The following is a 27,116-nucleotide window of genomic DNA, read 5'->3' on the forward strand; positions in this document are numbered from 1 at the left end:
TGAAGAAAAGCCAACCAGCATGCAGGCCACAGGGCAGGATGACAGTAAGAAGGATGACAATGGTGGAGGGGAAAGCCAGAAAGTCTGACGCTGCAGGTTTAGTCTTAACCAATGGGTTTCTGGTAGCTTTACCTGCAGACTTCCTGCAGGGATGAAAAGGAGTGAGGAAAGGAAGAAGGACATTTCCCCTTAGGTGGGTTCAAGTACAGACTGCCCACTTAAAGGTCATTCTTGGAACATCAAGTAAAATCTGCACTGTCCAGAAAGCCACTAGATCTCCGGGTATGGCTAGCCAATGTATCCCCTCTGAAAGCAAAACTGAAAAGCAATCATTTTCAACAAACTTTAGACAAATCTAACCAGGCTCCACAGGCAACACCTGTACTATGGAAAGATTAGAGCATGCACAGAGTCAGGGCTGGTGAGCAGGGGTGAGAAAATGTGTGGGGTATTGGCACAGAATGAGATGCTGCTGAGAACCTGCCAGAGCTCTAAGGTAGGGGTTCTTAACCAGAATCTGTTCTTTGATAGACCTACCTCTGAGGCTGTGTGCAAGATTGTGTGTGTGTGCACATGCATGCACATGTGTATGTATTTGCCTGCACTTTTCTGGAGATAGATCAAAGCATTCATCAGATCCCCAAAGAGGGACAGAATCCCAAAATGGTTAAGAATGGTTGAGAGGGCTGGGCGCAGTGGCTCACGCCTGTAATCCCAGTACTTTGGGAGGTCAAGGTAAGCGGATCACCTGAGGTCAGGAGTTCGAGACCAGCCCGGCCAACATGGTGAAACCGCGTCTCTACTAAAAATACAAAATTAGCCAGGTGTGGTGGCACATGCCTGTAATCCCAGCTACTTGGGAGGCTGAGGCAGGAGAATCGCTTGAACCTGGGAGGTGGAGGGTGCAGTGAGCCAAGATTGCACCACTGCACTCCTGCCTGGGTAACAAGAGCGAAACTCCGTCTCAAAAAAAAGAAAAAAAAAGAATGGTTGAGAGAAGTTTCATCAGTCTATTTTTTGGGCTTGCTCTTATTCATTCCTTAACTACTGATACAACCAGCCAAATGTGTTAGGTACTTGAGGGAACCCGAGAATGAATCATACTCTAACCCTGCCTTCAGAGAGTCCATCATCTAAAAGGACAGAGGAGGTGAGAAGCAAGGGTTACTTTGGCTGATTCCTGCAGCCTGGTTTCCTAGAAGAAAACTGGCCTCTGCAGAGTTTTTGGCAACTGTCCTGGTAGGATGCTAGGGTTACGAATCAGCTGCTGATAGGCACCCTAGAAAGCTGTAACCACAGGCTTTCACCCTAGACCCCAGGTCATGCTAGGAAGAGGCTGTGCTTCCACAACCATACGGCCGAGGTCGGGACAGGGCTACAGGGCCACAGTACCACTGTATCCTATTGCTATAACTATAAGGCATTGACGCCTGGCCTGCTCAGGTCAGTGGAGGGGCCGGGACTTTTTCCCTAGCCATGCAGCTTAAAATCTCAGTAGCCTAGAGTGGAGGTCCCGTCCCAGAGCCTGGCGTCTGAGTGCTGAATGTCTATGGGCTGCCCTAGAGAGCAACGGGCAAAGAGGCGTGTATTCTTGCCACTATTCTCCCTCCGTGATTCTTCCCAAGACATGCTACTCCAGAAGGCCTCTTTGAATGCCGCCAGGTCTTTGTCTTTGTCTGTACATCAGGCAGAATCGAGTGTTAAGATGTAGAGCAAAGGACCCAGAGTGTTCTAAGCAAGGCGATATGGTTTTTAGCTAGGCATCAGAACCATTAGTCTCCTCCAACTCTCCTTTCTAATCCTCCTGGCTCTCCCCTCACTCCCTGCAAAAGCTAACACAGTAGGCTGCCATTTTTTCTGCTGGATGTGCCCTTCCTCACACCCTTCTCTCCTTGACTGATCACTTCTAAAACAGCCAGGGCCCATCACCCTGGACAGAGCTATATGTGCCACCCAAGGAACCCTCATCCAGCACAGGAGCTTGTAATGGAAAAAGCCAAAAAGATCAGGGACAATTCATAGTCTTCTTCTTAAGGATTTTATGAAGTGTCAGTTAATTATTATTAGATTCCTGGACATGCCATTTTAAAAAATATTTCTGAGGTTCTTCTGGGATGAGAAAATAATCCCAAGGACTTGAAACATTCAGTCGGTTACTTAAAACAGAATGAAACTCCTTGGAACTATTTCTTGCTCTAGAATTGTTTAGATACTATCCTGAGTGACCACAGTGGCTGGAATGGCTCAACCTCTTTCCAATTACCTATTCTAATACATCACACAGGTATAACCTCTTTGGGATGGACCCACAGTGCAGTCTACCATTGTTTCAATGAAGAAAAATCCTTTATTTCTCCCAAATTACTGGCCCACTAGTCTTCTGGCCAAAGAGTCAAAGCTCTAGTAAATATAACTGAGAAAAGAATGGAGAAAATATAAATTAGTCAAATGAGAAAGGAATGGTAACTATACATATTTTAAGAAATTTTAAGAAACACATTGAAGTGAAAAGTCTATGGTAAGAATTCATATTAAAGTGAGAACTGTGTGCTAAGAAAATCTCAATGCAGCCAGGTAGCTCATGCCTGTAATCCCAGCACTTTGGGAGGCTAAGGTGGGAGGATCACTTAAGGCCAGGAGTTCGAGACCAGCCTGGACAACATAGTAAAACCCTGTCTATACAAAAAAAAAAAAGAAAGAAAGAAAGAAAAGAAAAGCTTAATATAATTTTAATAGAAAAATATAAAGTATCAAAATTGTCTTTAAAGAAGTAAAAAACCTGACTAAATCAATAACCATGAAAAAAAGTAATAACCATGAAAAAACTCTCCTCAGTTTTAAAATAATATTTAGAGTAAAAGCCACACAACTTTCTTTCAATTGAATTTAAAATCTTATTTGGGACAATGTTCTTCTTTATAATACTAATTTTTTCCTACCCTGGAAAAATCCATTTATATAGGTATGATGTCTTCTAGTAAAGTTTTAAAGCATAATAAAGGATTGTCCTATTTTATATTAAAGCTACTAAAAAACAGAATGGACAGAGCAATAAATACAAGAGATAGTCCAGAATTAAGGCTTCATTCCCATAAACACTTAATATGGGATTTAAAAAAGCATTAAAAACCAGTACAGATCTGTTCTGCGAAAGACATTGTCAAGAGAATGCAGAGATAAGCCGTCATCCGGGAGAAAATATTTGCAAAAGACATGTCTAATAAAAGACTTGTACCCAAAATATACAAAGAACTCTTAAAACTCAACAAGCAGAAAACAAAAAGCCTGATTTTTAAAAAGGGCAAAAGACCTGAACAGACACTTCACCAAATAAGACACATGGATGGCAAAGAAGCCATCTGTATATCTTGAAAAGATGGTCCACATCATATGTCATCAGGGAAATGCAAATTGAAACAGCAATGAAATAGCACTACACATCTATGAGAATGGCTAGAATCGAGAACACTGACACCACCAAATGCTGGGAAGGAAGTGGAGCAACAAGAACTTGCATGCTTTGCTGAGGTTCTTCTCCTTTGCTGGTAGGAATGCAAAATAGTATAGCCACTTTGGAAGACAGACTTACAAAACTAAACACAAGCTTACTAAACAATCCAGCAATCACGCTCCTCAGTATTTACCAAAAAGAACTGAAAACTTACAGCCACACAAAAATCTGCACACCAATGTTTATAGTAGCTTTGTTCATAACAGCCAAAACTTGAAAGTGACCAAGATGTCCTTCAGTAGGTGAATGGACAAAGTGTGGTACACCCAGACAATATAACACTATTCAGCACCAAAAAGAAATGAACTGGCAAGCCCTGAAACGCCATGGAGAAAACCTGAATGCATATTACTGAGTGAAAGAAGTCAATCTGAGCCAGGCACGGTGGCTCATCCCTGTAAATCCCAGCACTTTGGGAGGCCAAGGTAGGCGGATCACCTGAGGACAGGAGTTCGAGACCAGCCTGGCCAACGTGGCGAAACCTTGTTTCTACTGAAAATACAAAAATTAGCTGGCCGTCAAGCTAATACAAAAATCAGCCTCTCAGGAGGCAGGAGAATCACATGAACCTGAGAGGTGAAGATTGCAGTGAGCCAAATTGCACCACTGTACTTCAGCCTGGGAAACAAGAGCAAAATTCCATCTTAAAAAAAAAAAAAGAGGGCCGGGCGCGGTGGCTCAAGCCTGTAATCCCAGCACTTTGGGAGGCCGAGGCGGGCGGATCACGAGGTCAGGAGATCGAGACCATCCTGGCTAACACAGTGAAACCCCGTCTCTACTAAAAATACAAGAAAATTAGCCGGGCGTGGTGGCGGGCGCCTGTAGTCCCAGCTACCCGGGAGGCTGAGGCAGGAGAATGGCGTAAACCCGGGAGGCGGAGCTTGCAGTGAGCCGAGATCGCGCCACTGCACTCCAGCCTGGGGCACAGAGCGAGACTCCGTCTCAAAAAAAAAAAAAAAAAAAAAAAAGAAGAGGAAGTCAATCTGAAAACACACTGTATGATTCTATGATTCCAACTATATGACATTTTGGAAAAGGCAAAACTATGGATCAGTGGTTGCCAGTGGTTAGGAGGAAAGAAACAATGAATAGGCAGAGCACAGAGGCTTTTTAGGGCAGTGAAACTACTCTGTACGATACTATACTGGTGGATGCATGTTATTAGACGTTTGTCCAAACCAATAAAATATACAACACTAGGTGAATCCTAATATAAGCTACGGCCTTTGGGTGAGAGATAATGATGCATCAATCTGTAGATTCATCAGTGGTAACAAATGTGCCACTCTGGCGCTGGATGTTAATGGGGGTGGGAGGAGGCTGTGTGTATGTAGGGGCAGCAGAGAGGACATGGAACTTTGCATGCTTTCCACTTAATTTTGCGATGAACCTAAAACTGCTCTAAAATATAAAGTCTATTCAAAAATATTAGCCAGGCATGGTGGCATATGCCTGCAGTCCCAGCTACTCGGGAGGCTGAGGTGGGATGATTGCTTGAGACCAGGAGGTGGAGGTTGCAGATCATGCCACTGCACTCCAGGCTGGGTGACAGAGCGAGACACTGTCAAGCAAGCAAGAGAGAGAGAGAGAGAGAGAGAGAGAGAGAGAAAAGAAATAAAAGAAAGGGAAGAAAGGGAAGAGAAGGAAGGGAAGGGAAGGAAGGAAAGGAAGGAAAAGGAGGAAGGAAGGAAGGAGAGAGAGAGAGAGAGAGAGAGAGAGAGAGAGAGAGAGAGAGAGAGAGAGAAAGAAAGAAAGAAAGAAAGAAAGAAAGAAAGAAAGAAAGAAAGAAAGAAAGAAAGAAAGAAAGAAAGAAAGAAAGAAAGAAAGAAAGAAAGAAAGATCAGTACAGACTAAATGAAATGGCTAATGAGACAGATGATTCAGCAAATGGTGCCGGAAAATATTATCTATGAGGGAGAGGGGTAAGTTAGGGGTATTATTTAGATTCTTCCTAATTCTTTTTTTTTTTTTTTTTTTTCCTTGAGACGGAGTCTTACTCTGTCGCCCGGGCTGGAGTGCAGTGGCACAATCTCAGCTCACTTCAAGCTCCACCTCCCGGGTTCACGCCATTCTCCTGCTTCAGCCTCCGGAGTAGCTGGGACTACAGGCGCCCACCACCACGCCTGGCTAATTTTTTTTTTTTGTATTTTTAGTAGAGACGGGATTTCACCGTGTTAGCCAGGATGGTCTCGATCTCCTGACCTCATGATCCGCCCACCTCGGCCTCCCAAAGTGCTGGGATTACAAGCTTGAGCCACCGCGCCCAGCCCAATTCTTCCTAATTCTTATAACTCCAAAATGAAACTTAGATGGATTAGAAGTTAAAATGCAAAATAAAAATAAACAAATTTTAAAAATTAAAAAGAAAATACGTGTGAACATTTTACTAGTGATTTGGGAGAAGATTTGTTAATCAAACAAATAAAAAAATCACAATCTAAATGAGCAAGACTTGATAACATGAATTTAAAATGTCAGTAAACAAACAAAAAACTAAAATCAAAATGGTGCAGCAGCATCATTCCTAATAGCCAAAAGGTGGAAACAACCCAAATGTCCATCAGCTGATGAACAGATAAACAAAATGAGGTATGTCCATATAATGGAATGTTACTCAGCAATAAAGAGAAATAAATTTCAAAACAACACGTTGTTTTATATAAATAGAGGCACACCTTCTTATTATAATAGATAAATAAGGCCAGGGCAGTGGCTCACACCTGTAATCCCTGCACTTTGGGAGGCCGAGGCGGGTGGATCACCTGACGTCAGGAGTTCGAGACCAGCCTGGCCAAAATGGTGAAACCCCATCTCTACTAAAAATGCAAAAAATTAGCTGGGCATGGTGGTGGGCGCCTGTAATCTCAGCAATGCAAGAGGCTGAGGCAGGAGAATCACTTGAACCCAGGAGGCAGAGGTTGCAGTGAGCCAAGATGGCACCACTGCACTCCAGCCTGGGCAACAAGAGGGAAACGCTGTCTCAATAAATAAATAAATTAAGTAGATAAATAAATAAAGATGAATGATGCACTGATACATGCTATAGTACGGATGAATCTTGAAAACAGTATGCTAAGTGAAAGAAGATAGCCATAAAAGACCACAGATTATATGATTTCAAGTATATGATATGTCTGGGACAGGCAAATCTATGGAGACAGAAAGTAGATTAGTGGTTGCTTTGGGCTGGGGAGAGTGGCAGGATTGTGGGACAACAGCTAAGAGGTATGAAATTTCTTTCTGAGGTGATGAAAATATTCTAAAATTGATTGAAAATATTCTAAAATTGATTATGGTGAATTTTGCACAAATATGTGAATATACGAAAAAACATTGAATTGTACACTTTAAACGGATCAACTGATGGTATGTGAATTATACCTCAACAAAGAAACCAATGGCAGACTGAGCACGGTGGATCATACCTGTAATCCCAACACTTTGGGAGGCTGAGGCAGATGGATCACCTGAGGTCAGGAGTTCAAGACCAGCCTGGCCAATATGGTAAAACCCCATCTCTACTAAAAATACAAAAATTAGACAGGCATGGTGGCATGTGCCCGTAATCCCAGCTTCTCAGGAGGCTGAGGCAGGAGAATCACTTGAACCCAGGAGGCAGAGGTTGCAGTGAGCCGAGATCACACCACCACACTCCAACTTGAGCAACAGAGCGAGATTCCATCACAAAAAAAAAAAAAAAAAAATGGCAAATCACAACAGCTTAAAACTTTGAAGTAAAAATGACAAGGGGTTAATCTTCTTAATATATGAAGATGTCACGAAATCTCTTTAAAAATACCCCAAGACCAATAAGAAGACAATTCATAAAAGAAGGAATACAAATTACCTCCCTATTCAAACAAATATCATTCATTCTCACTAGTCATCATGAGAATGCAAATGAAAATACAATGCTGTCTTGCTATTTTACCTTCTCAAATTAGAAAATGCTGTGAAGTACACTCAATACACTTTAAACTTTAAACAGTGCGCTGTGTAAAGGTGACTGGAGGACAGATACTCCCTAGCTGCTGAGGGAAGTACAAACTGCGATCTTTCTGGAAAGCCACGTGTTCACATCCAGAGAAAGAGAAGGCCTTTAAAATGTTCACAGTTTTTGCCACATAATTCTATTTCCAGAAGTCTCTCTTAAGGAGGAAAATAAAAGTCCAAAATAAAGATTCTGAACCAAGAGGTTTTGCATCAGTGAAAAAACTGAAAACAACCTAAAAGACTATTAAGGCCGGGCGCAGCAGCTCATGCCTGTAATCCCAGCACTTTGGGAGGCCAAGGTGGGCGGATCACGAGGTCAGGAGATCGAGACCATCCTGGCTAACACGGTGAAACCCCGTCTCTACTAAAAATACAAAAAATTAGCCAGGCATGGTCGCGGGCACCTGTAGTCCCAGCTACTCGGGAGGCTGAGGCAGGAGAATGGTGTGGACCCGGGAGGCGGAGCTTGCAGTGAGCCGAGATCGCCTGCTGTACTCCAGCCTGGACGACAGAGTAAGACTCCGTTTCAAAAAAAAAAAAAAAAAAAGGACTATTAAAAACATTATTTTCAAAGAGTTCTAAGTGATGTGGGTAAAAGCTTATGGCATGCTAAGCAGAAAAGCAGGATATAAAATTATATCTCAGATGCTGTAGGATTTCAATTACATAAGAAATGCATTTTAAAAGGTCAGAAGAAAATGTGCGGCTGGATTCTGCATGCTTCTTTCCTCTCTCCCTCCCTCCTTCCTTCTACCATTTTATGTATGTTAGTATTTTCCATAGTGAGAAAGCATTTCTTTGATAATAGGGGTAGGGTAACAGAAAAAGTAGCAACTGAATCTATTAGCTAATCATTTTTTTTTAAATAGGCACAAAACCAATGCAATCTATTAGCTAATAATTTTGCCCAAGAACCCAGCTTGACACAAATGAGATTGATGCTAATAGTGCGACACTTGGCAGATATTTCCCAGCATTCAGACAGATCATACAAAATAAACAATTCCTTCCAGTAGGTCTATTCATTTAGTCACCTTGGATAGCCACCAGCAGCTCACTCATTTCAGGAAGTCGAGCAGGATGTCATTCATTCTGCAGGGTTATTCTGGTGGCGCTGATTGACAAGCCACAGTGGCCTCTTCCACAATGCACTATGGAGAAGGCAGAGTCCCAATAGGGCCAGGGTCCAAGCACTTCAGCAGATTAAAAGTTTCCTTCAAAGGAAATGCCCACTCAGACAAAAGTACTGCTCTTACCCACCTGACAGAGTGGGGTGGTCTCAGACCTTCCCACTTGAACATGTAGATCCCTCTTGGACCACTTCCCCCTTTGAAGATAATGCCACCTTTGCTGTCCTGAGACTCAAATAATAATGCTTGAGTGAAGGTACTCAGAAAACCCCAAGCATCCTCCCCAGTGTGAAGTATTATTCAGATGCCAATAGCATCCTCACTGCTTTAAAATTTCATAATATCCTCTCAGCTTTTACGAAGTCTAGAGAAACTCTGGAGAAATGATTGAAAAAGACATTCTGTGTGTATCTGGTTCTTCAAAGTGTCATCTATAAAGGATTCATGTAATAAATACTCCTTGAATTCTATGGCAGGAAAAGTCTGTCGCTTCAGAGAACTTGAGTGCTTTCTCTTATTTGACAAAAGGAACGAGCGAACATTGGTATATTTCACCTTTGGCCCTTGCTGCCAGGTAGCTCGGTGACAAATTTGGTTCTTAGCCTCTTTCACACTCCTGTCCAGGTCCTTGGTCTTGCCTATTTCTCTTTTTTATATTGTGTTTAATTTTGAAGACTGCTTCAAATACTTTGGAGATCCAGTCAGTATATGAGTCACTGTCTCTCAAACCAGTGTCTGGTCTGCAGAAAATCCTTAGATATGTTCTTTATGAGAATCAGTGTCTGGGCTCTTCATTTAGATGATAATGCCTTTTAAATGGGATGCAAGAACTTTTCAGATTATCTGAATGACCACGTTATAAAGGGGTCCTGCCATAGGATTCTGAGCCTGTGTTTGTGTCTGCAATCGCTTTGCAGGTAGGTCATGCTATGCTAAATGTCAGAGGTTACTGAGGAAAGAAGGGGGCAGGATGATATGGAAATGAGGCATTTGTGCCAACTGAACACAAGGAGATTTTCCTGTACACTACTTTAAATAGAGAAATGTGGTGGGAGATCCAAGCCCCAAAATAACCCAGGAGAGATACAGCAAGACTCCCTACAGATTGGCGAGTACCACAGCCTCCACGCGGTGCACAGGACGCTACCACAATAAACCAGCATCCTCTATGACAAAATGAACGTGGTCGATTTGCCTTTTATTTATTTTATACCTGTATTTGTGTCTTGCTCATTTGTTTTGCGTTCGGAGTTGGGAAAGAACAATAAACATAAAGAATTAAAGATGTATGACTATAGAACATATAAAGAAAAAAAGAGTTAAATATGTCTATGCATATTTAAACAACATCAAAATCATTGACTAGTCGACACTAAAGCTTTGTAGTATTTATTTCCTTTAAGGGGAATCTATACACTATTTGGGTCTGAAAAAAACCGTATGAATTTTAAATGTAATAAATATACTTTTGCATTTGGACCCACAACTAAGCTACATGGGGTAGCTCATGCTAGGTAAGAGCTGGTGACAGTCATTATTATTACTCATAATGATAATGATCAAAGTTCCCATTTGTTAAATATTATGGTGACTGCTCAATAGTCCTAATCTCATTTAATCCTCAAAACAACCCTGTAAGATAGGAATCAATGCTTATTCCCATTTCATAGATGAAAATACAGTGCCCAGAAGGAATGAAATTACTCAGCCAAGGTCAAGCAGGAGCACGGAGCAGAGGTAGGAATCCACTCCCCATCCCCGAGGTGCCACTGCCCTGGCTCCCTTCTAGATGTGGCCCAGGGAAGTGGAAGGTGGTATCACTTCCTATTCCTGGTCTGGCGTTGTGACTCTGCAGCTTATGAGATACAACCTGGGGCTTTTGCTGTCACTGACGCCCAATGCTGCCCTGGTTAGGTATGCTGTGACCTGCCACCATGGCAGATGGGCACGTTCCAAGGATGGGGTTTAAGTCAAAAAATATTTCATGCCAATTGAACCAGCCAGGGTCTTTCATGCCCTAGTGGCCTCCAACCCAAGGCTGCACTCTCCCATTTTCCAGCTGAGCTTTCACACCACAATGCTCACTGCCCCTTTTCACTACACAATATCTGGTACTCAGTTGGTGCTCTGGAAGGGGTGCGGAAAAGAATGACGTTTGCTGGTCTGGGAGAATATTTTTCAGAGGACAGAAGCTAACTACGCTTGTAAGGCAGTATTAAACCTTGAGAAATGCATAAATAAGATGATTCTTAAAAACAACCAGAACTGCCGTTTTTTGAGCAGTTACAATATGCTAGAAACTATGCAAAACACAACATAAATGATTCCATTTTATCACAGCAACTTTGGTATCATTCTGCACATTTTACAGCCAAAATCTAAGTACACTGGCCAAGTCACCCAGGGTGTGCTGTAAGGCAACCTAACAATTTAACCAAACCCATGCTGTCATCCGTCTGCTAGGGTTTCCCATACCATGTGCCACGCACCCTGGTGAGACAGGGATGGTTCTAGAGTGTACAGCATCAAGTTGGATGACAAAGAATTTTTTAAGGAAAAAAAATAAAGTGTACAGCAAACATTCAAAAACACTGAATCACACATTAAGAATGCAGTCCCCTTTCAAATATTTCAGTTCCACTTATATCAAAAAGAAAGACTTCAACCAGTAAAAGGATGCCTTCAACACCTCAGGGCCTAAAGCCCACAGGCTTCTGTAGGAATCTGTATACCACAGAATTTAATACCAATGTGTACTTTTTATTATCTATATTTTTATATCTACCATCTATCTATATCAAGAGATACTAGTTTTTTCATGTAGAGTGGCAAAGTTTCCTTTTAAAATAAACTTACTTAGAAAATATGAATCGACTTAAAGAAAATATTAAGTTAATAGTACAACGAAAAAATTTTGGAAAGAGTGGTGATGGCTGTGCAATATTGTGAATATAATTAATGCCACTGAATTGTATACTTTAAATTGGTTAAAATGACAAATACTCTGTTACCTACATTTTACCACAATTTAAAAAAATTAACCTCACACACCAATGATTGCTGAGTTGTACACTTAAAATGCGTGAATTGTGTGGTACACAAATTGAAGAAAATAGTCGCACTATGGTACAAACATAAGCCAAAAACAAGGTTGGTGGTTCTCAAATGACTGAAGTTTGGGAAAAGCTGCATTATGCTATTTTGCTTCCATTTTGTTAAACCAATTATTTTTTAATTTAAATAAGGTAAAGTCAAGGTGGGAAGGCAGGATGAAGGCCTGTAGCACAAACATGCTGAATTCTTTCTCCAAGTTTTAGATACAAGTAAAAAGGAAGTGAACAGAGAAGGACACTAAGGTGATAAATTTCAACTGAGAATTAAGAACTTGCCATCAATCCAGTCAAAAATGGAATTAAACAGAAACGGTCACTGGGGTCAGTCAGGGGAACCTGTGTGTCTCTGTGCTGGAACGAAGTAGGGGGGTATCGTGGTTCATGTCCAAGACTTCCAGTGTGGCTGATGAAAAAAACAATGAAGAAGATTCAAAGATTTCTTAGAAGGATGCAGGCAAGCAACCCAGGTATTGGGGTTCGCAGAAAAAAGGGCTGTGTTCCCTCTGCATTTGTATTTTAAGTTGAGGACTCAGATTTAACCACCACATGGGGCCAGGCGCAGTGGCTCACACCTGTAATTCCAGCACTTTGGGAGGCCAAGGCAGGCAGATCACTTGAGGTCAGGAGCTCCAAACCAGCTTGGCCAACATGGTGAAATCCTGCCTCTACTAAAAATGTACAAAAATTAGCCAGGCATGGTGGCACATGCCCGTAATCCCAGCTACTCAGGAGGCTGAGACAGGAGAATCACTTGAACCCGGGAAGTGGACACTGCAGTGAGCTGAGATCACACCACTGTACTCCAGCCTGGACGACAGAATGAGACTTCATCTCAAAAATAAAATAAAATAAAATTTAACCACCACACAAATGGGGTAGGAATATAGAGTTATCCAAGGTCTAGAGAAACTTCCAGAGGTTTTTCCACTCAGGATGAAATTTCTCAGCTGTTACAGTGTTCATTCATCCTACCTAAGCCACAATGATGAAATCATGAAACAGCTACTTTTCAAAGCCCTGAATAAAACGTTCAAAAACCTGAGCTTACTACGAAGTCTCCTAGTCGCATAGCAAGTGTCTACTGAACACGTCTGCCACGTTCTAGCACTGGCCTGGATCCCACAGGGGAATTCCAGAAGTGTGTCCTGTACAAATGTGTACCTCAAGGAGCTTCCAATTGAATTGGGAAGATGAGGTCCCACATGAAAAAATAGAGAGGCCGGGCGCGGTGGCTCATACCTGTAATCCAAGCACTTTGGGAGGCTGAGTCGGGAGGATTGCTTGAGTTCAGGAGTTTGAGACCAGCCTGGGCAGCACTGTGAGACTCTGTCTCTATCAAAAATACAAAAAACTAGCTGGGCGTGGCGGTGTGTGCCTGTGGTCCCAGCTAATCAGAAGGCGGAGGTTGCAGTGAGCTGAGATCACACCACTGCACTCCAGCCTGGGTGACAGAGCGAGACCCTGTCTCAAAAAAAAAAAAAAAAAAAAAAAAAACAGAATTATGTGATACCTTATCACCAGGCACCAACCTGTACAATGAGACTATAAATAGAACTAAATTAAATTAATGTTTCTAAGTGCTTAGAAAAGTGGGGCCAGATGCGGTGGCTCAGGCCTGTAATCCCAGCACTTTGGGAGGCCAAGGCAGGCGGATCATGAGGTCAGGAGTTCAAGACGAGCCTGGCCAATATGGTAAAACCGTGTCTCTACTAAAAATACAAAAATTAGCCCGGCATGGTGGCACACGCCTGTAGTCGCAGCTACTCGGGAGGCTGAGGTGGGAGAATCACTTGAATCTGGGAGGTGGAGGTTACAGTGAGCCGAGATTGCGCCACTGCACTCCAGCCTGGGTGACAGAGCGAGACTCCATCTCAAAAAAAAAAAAAAAAAAAAGAAGAAGAAAGAAATGAAGAAAGCAAGCTCCCCTCAGTCAAATAGCGTTGGGATGTTGAACTTACCCTTCTGTGAAAAAGGCATGATATTTTGTATTTAAAGTAGTAAAATAATTAATTGTTCATTTCCTTATCCCCTCAACAAATACTCATTATTTATCAACAGATAATAAATATGCAAAGCCTATCCCAGGCTCCTCAAGAAATGGAAGAGTGAGAAAATTTCTGTCCTCACTGGTACTGGAGAGACCACACCGAAGAGCTGGGAGGACCTTCCTGGCAGAGGAAAAGCATGATTAAAGGCACAAAGGCATAAGAGCAAATGACGTGTCTGGGCCACAGGAAACACTTTCTATATGGGGGAAGGGCTATGGAAGAGGGGAAGGGAGTTTGGGTGTCTGAGAGGACCCTGAATCCTATGCAGGGTGTATATTGAAAACCTGTCAGCAAAAAGCATTCAGGAGAAAAGGAAATTCTGTAAAATACAGATTGAAAATGCAGTTTCTTTTTCTTAAGCTGAAAACCGTCTTTGCTTTTTTTGAAATAATTCCAGACATTCAGGCAGAAGATATCAGCTCTTTTGTAAAGGCTAGTCAAAATTGAGAACACGAGTAGCTGACCACCCATCCCACCCTGAGCAAGCGCTGCCTTCAGATCATAAAATAACACAAACGAGTGGCTAACAAAGTGTTACCAACATCCTGCTCTATCTGCTTTCAGGAACAAATAAGATGCTATAATTAACCAATGTCTGAAAATGTACCACAAGCATGGTTTACAGTATGCTTAGAAAATTATTCTGAAGTAGGCTATAAACATGTCTCCTGTTTACACTGCATTTATCTTGTTTGCACTGGCTATTAGCTCAGAAATTCAGCATCACAGCTATTGTCATGTCCTTAGAAAGCACAAAAGGAAACCTCAGGCCTGGCCTTATGTCCAAATTCCCAGTGTGTGGATCCCAGTGAAGGAGCCTTTGCTCTACTGCAAATATCTGTGGGTTCACAGGGTGGGAGGTGAGAGGCTTGCAATGGTGGTACTCAAATCTTAAGTTTCAATACCCCCCACCTTCCCCTACCTTCCTGGCAAACATCAAGACTGCTTTTTCATTTCAGTCATCGCCACAGGTCTTTCTTCTCCTTTGCTCACCCACCTCAGTTATTGGGTATTGAATTTCCCGTCCAACTAACCCCTTTCGCTTACAAAGCCCCCAACAGACAGTGACAGGTATACCCAACCCACAAGTCACCAGCTACCCCCAAAGTCACATACAGTCATCAGACTGATGGTAAGGAGATCAGTGGAATGTCAAGTTCTTACCCACCAGATGTCTTACTGACACTAACGTCAGGGGAGGGAGGAGGTGACAATTATTTAGAGGTGTTAGTGTGAGTTAATTGAAGCGACATCAATCATTTTTCTCATCACCGTCATCATCATCATCATCCTCATGATGCCAAAAAGATAAGACAGAGTCCTACGGACACTTTCCTAACTCAGACTTTAAATACAGTCATGGCCAGGCACGATAGCTCACGCCATCTCAACACTTTGGGAGGCCAAGGCAAGCAGATCGCTCAAGGCCAAGAGTTCGAGACTAGCCTGGGCAACATGGCGAAACTCTGTCTCTACAAAAAATACAAAATGTAGTTGGGCATGGTGCATAACAGTAGTCCCAGCTACTTGGGAGGCTGAAGTGGGAGGATCACCTGAGCCCAGGGAGGTCAAAGCTGCCGTGGCCCATGATTGTGCCACTGCACTCCAGCCTAGGAAACAAAGTGACACCCTGTCTCAAAAAACAAAGAAAAGAAATACAGTCATGGTGGTCACACTGTCTCCCTGGAAACAAAGAGAAAGTTGTAGAAATGAAGAAGGAGGAATGAATCCACTTCTTCCACACTCCCATGCTGGCTTCCAGAGGCAGCTGGAGCTGCTCACTTTTGGAATGCAGGTGGGCTCACCCATCGTATGCAATCGGTTTGCCATCCCAATGTTCTGTGCCAGATGCAGGCTCCTAAGGCTGCCTGATTTCACTGCACATCAGTGAATTTGCAGCCCTGGGTGGAGGGTTCTGGGTCAAGGATCTACTGACATCAGCCCAAATCGTTTCCAGCTCGCACAGACAAGGAACAGTATTTTCTTCATTCATTAGGTAATTCACCTGGCCCTCCTGAAGGTGCTTAAGGTTCAAGATCAAGGGAGCAGGACAGGAGGAGAGATGACCTCAGGCCTCTAAGACTTTTATCCAGCACTCCCCAGCTCCTTAAATAAATAACCATTAGCTCTAAATGAGCTATTCAAAGTGCTCATTTCTTGTTGTTGTTTTTTAAAAGCAAAGGACTATAGCTTTTCCCTTCCCCTCCCCAACCCACCCTACCTGCTCTTCAGCTTGAACAAAAATAGCAAAACAGCTGAGGCTGCCATGACAACCAATGAAAGCACCGTGGTGCCCACCCTTGTCCACCGATGATAACACCTGCCTGCAGCTCTCCCAGTCCTCTCCCAGCTGGGGCTGGGGCCCTCTAACTTTCTTCCAAGTTCAACCTTCAGGAAGCTTTCTCAAATAGAGCTGCTCTATCCTTAACCAAGAAGCCAAGGGTCAGTTGCAGTTGTCTCCACACCAGTGCCTCTGAACTTTTTGATTTGTTCTCCTTTATTCCTTTCAGTGTCTCCAGGCACATGTGACAGAGATGACTATCTCCATTTTGCAGATGGAAAAATAGAGTCATGGGCCATGAACTGACCGGCCCTAGGTCATAAGCTTCTGGTTTAATGGTAGAACCACATGTAGAATTCAAAGCTCCCAACTCCAGATCTGGTCAGCAGGAGAACAGAAGGAACAGCTGCTGTCAGAAAACATGACCCAAAAGGGGAAAAGATTCTGCTAAGTGAGCTGCTTCCCCGCCACAGACTGACATTCCCTCAACTGGTCTCTGGGATTTAAACCTGGGAAGAGTTGGAGGAAAATCTGCTTCCCCACCATGGTAAATGGGCTGCACAAAACCCACCTCTATCCTGGATTCAGCGTCTTGGGCTGCATCTACCATGTACAGGCAACGAGAAGAGCACAGGAAAGCTTCATTGGCAGGGTTTATCAGGATCCTTAGGGAGCACTATCCAACCTGCATCCCATCTCCACACCTGTGAGAAAGTGCTCCCCCCCAGACACCCAGGTCTGGAGGCCTGCAGGCCCCCGTTTCCTCGTTCAGGAAACCCCAGTGTTGCTAACGAAGCAGGAGCTACCACAGCCCCCCTGAAAGGCTTCCTCTTTCTTCATCTCTTTCCGACACTTATAAATGTGCTTCCTCTCCCTATGTAAATTTTGTTCAAATGGCACAACGCAGGCTTGTCATGAGGCCATTAATAACTCGCCTCTTCACAGGCTCTTCTTGGTTTCCTGGTTTGGGAATCAATTCTTATCTAGACAGACACTGATGTCTGGATTTACTGGTGTGAGGACGGACAAATGGGCTTTGTTTGGGGCAGGCCACATAAACGTGATTTATTTTCACTAAGTCAAGAACTGAGAGGCTGAAGGCAACTCTTGACAGTAACTAAGCTGAAGAAATTGAGAGTAAAATTTCTTCCCTTTTGTCTCTCTGCCACTCAGCGGTCAAAGTCCCACAGAAGGCTGAAATGGTGTTTACTTTCCCCCACTTATGCTGACCCTTTGCATTCTGACCAGCTGAAATGATGGAACTGGCTGGTCAGTTTCACTTTCCACTTTCAAGAAGGATAACTTTCTGTTCTCATCCCTCACGGTGAAATGCTGCGTCTGGCTTTGTGGCTTGATCAAGGCTGGGTGGAGGTGGGGGCGTGATGCTTCTTGGTGAAGGGCTTAAAGAAATATGAAACAAGATAGCACTCCAAATTCTGCATAAATACAGGCCAAAATTAAAACTCCTTTAACCCAGGAGTTGCTGGCTTTAGTAGTCCAATATTAAAATCAGGGCTATTAAGGCCAAGACTCTAAAGATATTCTACAGTATTTCCTAGCAACACAAATGCAGTTAGTAACAGATTCTGCACATTCAGCTAAGCCACGGAAGACCTGGATTCAGGTCCTACCTCTGCCACTTTCTGGGTAATCTTGACATTTCTAAGCTTCAATTTCCTCTCCTTTAAGATGGGTTTCTTTATGCCTGCCTGGTCTGTTGCACAAGCTTATTGGAATTAAGTGATCAACATGCAGAAGCCCTTTGAAAACTGAAAAGTGCAAGAGAAAGTTAAATCAATTAGTGTTGCTTATCTGTTGACCAAATTGTTCTTCTACTAGACTGTGATTTCTTTGAGAACAGATTCCCTGACATTCATTCATCTTTGTATCCCCAGGGCTTAGAATATAGTGAGAAATCGATAAATGCTTTTTGCATGAATGGATGAATCGATGAATGAGATAAGACCAATCACCTAAGTTACTAGCAGGGAAAGCAACACCTCAGGGAGGACCACTGTAAGGCTTTGTGCCTGGAGGCTTTTAGTGTGGAATCTGGAGAGAAACAGGAAACTGTCTAACCCTCTAATTTATGATACCAGCCTAAACCAAGCTGCCCTGAAAATTCTGCATGGTACACTGTGTTAGTCCCAGTCTTCTGAGAAACAAAGGCTAAAATGAGATTAAACATACAAGGTTTTTTGTTTTGTTTTGTTTTTTGAGACAGTCTCACTCTGTCGCCCAGGCTGGAATGCAGTTGTGCGATCACGGTTCACTGCAACCTCCACCGCCTGTGTTCAAGCGATTCTCTTGCCACAGCCTCCCTAGTAGCTGGGATTACAGGTGTGTGGCACCACGCCCAGCTAATTTTTGTATTTTCAGTAGAGATGGGCTTTTGCCATGTTGACCAGGCTGGCCTCGAACCCCTGACCTCAGGTGATCTGCCTACCTCAGTCACCCAAAGTGCTAGGATTACAGGTGTGAGCCAGTGTGCCCAGCCATATAAGGATTTTGTCAGGGAAAGTGCCTGGGAAGGAAAATGGGGAGGGAGGGTGGGAAAATCTTGCAGCTGTCTGACCCCGAATGAATAAGAGGGGGAAGGAAGGTTGGGTAGAAGCATCCTAGACCACTGAGTAGGCTAAGGAAAGTTGTGCAAATCTGTCAGGGAGTCCTCAAACAGAAGTTGGGCATTGGAGAGTCTTGTGTCTTCCAGAAATGGGTCTAGTATCCCTGCCATGCTCAGTTATTGGCTGGTAGCAGCCTGCAGGAAGCAGGGCCTTGGTCGAAAGCTATGATGGATTCAGAGGGTGGCACAGGAACCCTTGGTCAGTTCTACTCAAAGCAACTGGAGATCTGACAGGCACATTCTCATGGCCACCACATACATGGCAGTGCTTCAAAGCATGGAGTTTAGGGTCTATGTAAATGGACTGAGTCCCTGCTATTACTGGCTGGCTATCTTGGGTAAGTTACTTGATCTCCTAAAGCCTCATTTTTCTTATTTATAAAATAGAAATTATAATTCCTACCTCTCAGGACTGTTATTGTTGAATACTGTGTCTGCCACATAGTAAGTGCTCAATAAAAGGAAGCTGTCATTTCTCTGACTGTTAATATTAATAACAATCAGAATAATAATTTATTATTCACAAAGTACTTCTATTAGCAGTTAGGGCCTAAGAACAGCCCCTACTGTTGCATACTCGTATTAGAATTGTAGGAGGCCATCACAGGGACATGGGACATGGCCTAAAACCACAGTTTGGCAGGATCACACTTCAAACGACCAAACCAGTTTGCCTACAAATGAAAGGTCAGAGGGACTTTCCCAGTTTGGCTTTTTCCAGGAGGCGCTGCCAGGGTGGGTTGCGTTGTGCCAGAATCTACCTACAACCACAACTCCTCTCCTCTCTTCTGCTTGCCGTGGTTCACTGGCAGTGTCCTCAGCCTGTCCTGTGCCAGCTGCGAAACCACCATCCGCCTCTGAAAGCAAGCATTATTGGGGAACCTTCACCCCAAGAACAGGATCATCCTCAGGCTCTGAGAGACAAGACTCTGCTATGTTGTATCCATTGGAAGCACCTGTCTCAGGACTTGTTGCTAGTCTTTATCTGTGTGACCTTGCTTTTTTTTTTTTTTTTTTTGACTTTGGCCAACTGATAGTGGTCACTGCCGGCTACTGTTGGTTGGTGGCCCTTACATCTTACCAGAGTCACAGAGCATCCCCTCATTGGGCTGGCTATGACCCGAGGTCATTACAGATTTCATGGCCCCGGCTGAGCCAGCTCAGGCCTCTCCCAGCCTTGCTGATCCTCAGGTCTTCATGACAGAAAGGACCAAGAATCAACAAGGAACTCCAGACACATGGAAGCCAGGCTCTTACCTCTTTCACCGCTGCCTCAGAGGCCGTTTTCCAACTCCCTTTTCCAAGAAGTTCAGCAAAAACACACACAGGGATTTTCTGGGGCTTTTATTTATTTATTTATTTTTGGTGTGGGTTTTTTTTTTTTTTTTTTTTTTTTGAAAGAATGACCTTCAGTTATTCCAACTGAAAGAGTCCAAATTAAACTTAAAAACATTGATTTTGTTTAATAATTAACAGCTTACAAAGCTGGTTAAGCTGTATCTTCCAGAATAATAATTTCCATTCCACAGGGACTTTTCTAGGGAGTTTTAAGTTTCCGTATTGGAGCTGGAATCTAACCTTTGAGCTGCTGGTGTCAACCTGAGATTGGACAGCAGAGGACACAGAGTCAAGGACGGACTGAACCCTCCCAACCAACCCAAACTGGGCCTTCCCATCTGAGGAAAGAGGGGGCCATGCTGAGGTGGAGGGAAAGCCTCAGGGTAGGAGAACAGGCTGCCCACTGGTCACACAGCCTCCAGCAGGAGCACCGAACCCATCTCTGAACACAGTTTGTTTTTCTCCACTGTCCTCCGAGCCCGAGCGAGGAAGGGCTGGGCCCACCTGATGCCAGACATGCCCAGTGTTTGAGAGGGGGAACTGCCATCACCAGGGAGAAACACCGATTCAGCCATCTTCTGCCCCCGTGACACATAAAAGTATCTGCAAACTCAGTAACTAGCCTTATCACACCACCTTCTTTTGCCTCTTGTTTGCATTTACCCTTCCCACCAACTGAAAAACCAATCATGTTGATTTCTTTGCAAATCCAAATTCTTTAAGAAATGATACCCTGAAGTAAAACCTGGGCATTCTCACACTCATACCCCGAGGTCAATTGTCCAAAAACCCGCCATTCACCACTTGGCCTTGGGTGAGCCACTTTGTCCAGTTGTCTTCCTCTGTATTAAGACAGAGTGAAAAATAACCGTGTGATTTCTGAGGGTCTGTCCTGCCCCGATGCTCTGAGTCTACTGGCCTTGCTAACTACCTCCTCACTAAGCACACGCACACACACACACAAAAGGCCTTTGACCTTCTGCAAACATTTATCTCCAACAAACCCAGTTTGGTCACGTGCAATACAAGACATGAAGTGAGACAACACACTTTCCGGTTTGGAATCATAAGCATGAGGACGAAACACGGTTTTCACTGTTCATTTATGTACAGTTATAGAAACCACTAGAAACCTAATCAACATTGGGATCAGGATCAAGAAGAATCTGTCCCAGGGGTTCTCATCTCCTCAGAGGGAGGTGAGAGTTTTTACAAAGGTCTTGCCAGAATGATGAATTAGAATGGAGAAATTGTGTAGCTTTTAGAAGCATAGCCAATATTATATTACGATTTTATTCATTTATTTATTTTTAGACACAAAGTCTTGTTTGCTGTGTTGCCAAAACTGGAGTGTAGTGGTGTGATCATGGCTCACTGCAGCCTCAACCTCCTGGGCTCAAACGATCCTCCCACCTCAGCCTCCCAAGTAGCTAGGACTACAGGCAGGTGCCACCACACCCAGCTAATGTAAAAAAAAAAAAAAAAAAGGTAGGCTGGGTGCAGTGGTTCATGCCTGTAATCCCAGCACTTTGGGAGGCTGAGGTGGGCGGATCACCTGAGGTCAGGAGTTTGAGACCAGCCTGGTCAAGATGATGAAACCCTGTCTCTACTGAAAATACGAAAAATTAGCTGGGCATGGTGGCGTGCACCTGTAGTCCCAGCTACTAGGGAGGCTAAGGCAGGAGAATCGCTTGAACCCAGGAGGCAGAGGTTACAGTGAGTTGAGATCGTGCCATTGCACTCCAGCCTGGGTGACAGAGTGAGACTCCGTCTCAAAAAAAAAAAAAAAAAAAAAAATTTGTAGAGGCAGGGTTTCTCCATGTTACCCAGGTACCCAGGTTGGTCTTGAACTCCTGGATTCCAGGGATCCTCCTGCCTCGATCTCCCAATGTGCTGGGATTATAGGCTTGAACCACTGCACCTGGCCTATACTATAAATTAACATTTTGAACTGTTATTTTAATAATATGCACTATAGAAGGAGAGTGTGAGTCAAAATGGAGCACGGGTTAAAACAGGTAGAAAATTCCTTCCCTGTAATCTTGCAACCTATGAGCCACCTCTCCGCCACTCCTCTCAGCCTCTGTGCCCACCGCCTCAACACCTTCCTCTTTTTCACTTTTCCTTCTCATGATACTGTAGTCCTTTGTATGTCGTGTTTTGCCAACCCTGCAGTCACAATACAGTTTATTTCCTCTTTGTTCAGGTTCAGCAACCTTCCAAAAGTAGACACACAGACCCCTGTAGGGGGAAGAGGAGAGTGGCCCACTAACACCAAGTAGGCAAGGAGCACCTGGAAGGTTCCCATACACAAAAACCTCCCCCACCTCCACATTCAACTAATAAAAGCTTCATTTGAGTTAACACACTGAGGATGATGCAAATTCTCTGGGGAAGGTTCAGCTTCACAGACAGTCACACTTTAGTAAGAATTATTTTTGAATCTTAGATGATCAGAGTTTAAAAGAACCTAAAGAATCATTTAGTGCAAATTATACTCAAGGATATTTTTTAAATCATTGCCAACCTCTACTTGAATATTACAGTGACAAGAGCCCCCTTCTTCAGTCTACTCCACTGAGGTGCATTTTGAATTATTAATATCTGGGCTGGATGCAGTGGCTCCTGTCTGCAATGCCAGAACTTTGGGAGGCCGAGGTGTGTGGATCACTTAAGGTCAGGAGTTTGAGACGAGCCTGGCCAACATGGTGAAACCCCGCCTCTACTAAAAATACAAAAATTAGTCAGGTGTGGTGGTGGGTGCCTTTAATCTCAGCTACTCAGGAGGCTGAGGCAGGAGAATCTCTTGAACCTGGGAGTCGGAACTTGCAGTGAGTCGAGATCTCGCCACTGCACTCCAGCCTGGTCGACAGAGCGAGACTCCGTCACAAAAAAAAAAAAAAAAAAAAAAAAAAACCAACCACAAAAAAAAAAAGTACTAATATCTGTGAAAGCTCATCCTTATCTTTAGTCCAACCTTGCAGAATCTGTTAAGATAGTTCCCAACGCAAAATGCCTGAAACATTAAAGACATTTATCTCCCGGAATCCAAAGTTCAGCATTCAGGCAGGTTTGGGGTTGGTAGGTGTTCAGCCACAGCACCAAGGTCCCAGGTTCTTCCCGTTTTCTCTATTCTATCATCTTCAACACAAACTTCATTCTCAAGCTGGTGGCAAGACGGTTGTGGCAGCCACAGGCTCACTTCACAACAAGGTCCGAAGGAAAAGAGAAAAATAGTCCCACTAGCATGAAACAGAAACTCTTCCCTTCATTCTAACCGCTCCAATTTAGTTCACGTGAATAGTCACCGTCCCCAGGGGAGTGCCATGCAATCCCCGACTTCGTAATCACCCAGGGTGGAAAGAGTGATGGGACTCCCACTATCATGTCCACCCTTCCTGCCCCCCCAGCAACCTCCACCTCAAATAGAATCTCCCTTACCCAGCAACTCGGAACACAGCCTCAGTCCTTTCCAAAAAATGGTGCATAAATGATTCCAGGCTTCTTGGTTGTTCTCCTCTGGACATATTCCTCCTAAAAAGGTGGCACCCAGAATGGAACACCATTCTTGGTAGAACATATTGAAATTATTCTAGGACAAAGGAGCTATTCTCTTATTAAGGTAGCTTAATACTATGGTAACTTTTAGTGGCCACATCATACTACTGATTTTTTTTTTTTTTTTTTTGAGATGGAGTCTCACTCTGTCGCCCAGGCTGGAGTGCAGTGGCGCGATCTCGGCTCACTGCAAGCTCCGCCTCCCGGGTTTACGCCATTCTCCTGCGTCAGCCTCCCGAGTAGCTGGGACTACAGGCGCCCACCACCTCGCCTGGCTAGTTTTTTTTTTCGTATTTTTTAGTAGAGATGGGGTTTCACCGTGTTAGCCAGGATGGTCTAGATCTCCTGACCTCGTGATCCACCCGTCTTGGCCTCCCAAAGTGCTGGGATTATAGGCTTGAGCCACCGCACCCAGCCACTCAAAATTATGCTGAGTGCCGGTATCACAGAGAGAATATGCCTGTATGTAATTACCCAGGAGGGCAGTGATGACCACATTTTGCTCAGGGACTTAAGGATCCAGGTTTCTATAGATGTGGTTAATGAAAAGTCATTGGTATACTTTCTCACTCTTATGGTCTTTAAAAGATATGCACACATAAATATATATATATACAGAGAGAGAAAGAGAGAGAGAAACAAGGGGGGTGCACTATTAGAGCAACTACACACAAATACTAGAGAATGAAGTAGCTAGCACTACAGAGTAAGATTTTGATAAACAAACACCTGTTCATAGATCAGTTACTCCTGATCCTTAAGTGTCCCTTCTTAGATTAAATGGCTTAACTTAAGAGGCAAAGCCTGCTCTCCAGGTCGATTTACAATTCTAACGATTGAAGCTTTAGGGTAACTCGATGTTATAACTCCTCTGCTGATTTTTTTTTTCTTTCCTTCTTGCTGGGAAGAGCAGGTACTCAAAGGATGGGAATCGTGACTGGAGGGTATCAAGATGGCTGAGTCCAGCTCCTGCATCTGATGCTCGCAGCTCCTTTCCCACGTGCCAAATGCCTGCTTCAAACCAATGACACTGGCACATGGGAGTTCACCTTTGCAAGAGCTGCCTTCTCTCCAAGGAAGCTTTCCCTTCTTCTGTTTCCTCAAGGAAGAAATCAAGGGAAAAGAGAAGCACCTTTCTTTCTTCCCTGCTCTAATTTGTACCGTCTCCCCATGAAGAGATAAGCCTGTGCCGACTGATACCTAGGTATGGAGCGAGCTGCATGTGACCTCGTAATTCTTTTTTCTTTTCGCCCCATTAATAAATGCTTTTTAGCCACTTCACCAACTGACCCCAAGCTCCACCTCTGGTCTCTAATCAAAACCTTAACAGGGTTTTCCATAAACTGAAATTTACATTCAATCATCACCATAGCAACCATCACACAGAATTAGATACAACTTTTCCATCTCTGATGTAATCTACTTTTTTTTTAAAGAGCTGCTTTCCTCTTCAACTGCAAATCCAAGCTATTCAGAAGATAACCATTAAAAATCTATTTTGAAAAAACTACATTTAAACAGACCGTAGCAAGGTTCTTAAAACAGGTATTTGAAGTGGTTTCTAGACACTTAGCAACACACACTTATTCCCCCTAATGGTGGCTATCATTGCACAAGTCTCCAGGATTTGGTCCAGTGTTTAGAATTGAACAACGCTTCTGTCAAAACTGTCACAACCAGAACTTAAAAGTGCCCTGAGATAACAACTGCAAGCCAGGGCACACAATTCTGTTAATTTCTAAAGGATGTCTGCATCATGTCTAAAATGAAACAAATAAAACAAGGCTGGAATGTTCACTGTGTAATTGGCGAATCCCCCAAAATTTCTGGAATTCACCTCGTCATCCAAGAGGAATTATTCAGTTGCTGAAGTGGCTAAGACTATGTGAGAATAGGCAACTGTAAGGAGAGTACGCCACAGATAAAACAGATAAATCCTCATCCAAGAAGTCTAAATGTTTCTCATTCTATGAGTACAATGCTGTAAGAGAGGCTTTGAATATTCAGAGATGTTGGAAATGTATTTCAGATGTAGAAAAAGGTAAGAAAAAACACCTTTTAGAAAATGTACTGACAAAAAAAATAATCTACTTATGACACTAATCCCACTAACAAATTAATGAACACCCATGCATCTCATCACTCCTATACATCTCATTCCCTTGCTACTTACAATCCCAGAAACTGGGCAATTCAGTTGTATTGAAAGTTGAGATAATAAAATCAAGTCATTTTCCACAAGCCAAATCATTTAATCCTATTTACAGCCGAACTGTGATGTAGTGATAGTCCATTCATTTAATTCATTCATCAACCATTTATTGAGCACTAGATGCTACCACGTGCTGAGAGCTGCATTTAATAAAGATAAGTGACACATCATCCAAGACCTCATTACTTTTCTAATTCATAGGATGGCAGATGTTTTATGCCCAAATGTCAGGGAAATTGTAACCCATTTCCTCTGAATAAACGTTCAAGATTGTGTCTATATATAGGAAGTAATGCTGGTCACATGGTTGTGCTACTCATTTTAATAACTCCAGTCTGGACACTTGAATTAGACTGATGGCTAATAGTCTACCACTTTTATTATTAAAGACCTGGTAGGCCTCACCACAGGGCATTTATTTTGAGATTTCTGAAAACGCCCTAAGTTCCAGTGCCACTCTGCCACTTAGGAGACAGGGCTGAATTCCACCCCAAATGACAAAGAAAACTCCCCTAAATGCTCTTAACAGTTAGGCATTGTGTAGAGCAAAGAGAAGTCATTCCTAAAGCTTCTCAGCCATTCTTTTTTATTAAAGACCATTGGCATAGCTAGTTAGGCAATGTGAGCAAGGAGGGGGTTATTTCCAAATAGTTGCCAAAGTATCTTACATGCCCAGAAGTGAGAAGACTTGCATATTAAGTGGGATAATATATACAAGAAAAATGCTAGCCCAGGGATGGGATGCTGGTTTCCTCCCGGGTGCCAAATCTAGTGGAACAGCAGTGGATGGCCATCCCCTGAGCGAGGCTTGTGCTGAGACCAAGGCCCAGCTCAGTAAGACAAGATGCCTTGATTCACCAACAAAGTCTGATCTGGGAGCAGACAGGCTGTGCTGTACAATGTGTTCCACTGTACAAGGCAGCCCGGACCATGCTGCCAGGGGACAGGCAGACCTATGCCACTGAGTTACTGGAGAGTTTGCAGAAATAATCAGAAAGAACTTCCCAGTGCATTCAAAGACCAATGAACCTGTGCTGGCAATCTTAAGAAAAACTTTGAGGTGCAATTGGCAGAACTTAAGACAGAATGGGCACCTTCCAAATCGTTGGAAAAGATAAGAGCCAACCAAACATATTCCATATTGAAATTTTAAAAAAACTTCACCAAGAACTCATCAACAATGGAAAAGCTAAATAAGATCACAGAAATTAAAGATCAGAGCAGTTGAGGCAGCACTCTCTGATAGATACGCCATGTTGCCAATTAACAAGACAAGCTAAAGGATAAAATCCTTTTGTAAGAGTTGAAC

At 43.3% G+C, this 27,116-nt stretch overlaps 1 protein-coding gene across 1 annotated transcript in view; it reads right to left on the reverse strand.

Annotated features, from left to right (window-relative positions):
• PIK3AP1 (phosphoinositide-3-kinase adaptor protein 1) overlaps positions 1-27,116 on the reverse strand; it is a 127,916-nt gene that overhangs the window by 64,820 nt on the left and 35,980 nt on the right. The window lies entirely within an intron of this gene.

This window comes from Chlorocebus sabaeus, chromosome 9 (assembly GCF_047675955.1).
Source record: "Chlorocebus sabaeus isolate Y175 chromosome 9, mChlSab1.0.hap1, whole genome shotgun sequence".
In the NCBI taxonomy this organism is placed as follows: domain Eukaryota; kingdom Metazoa; phylum Chordata; class Mammalia; order Primates; family Cercopithecidae; genus Chlorocebus; species Chlorocebus sabaeus.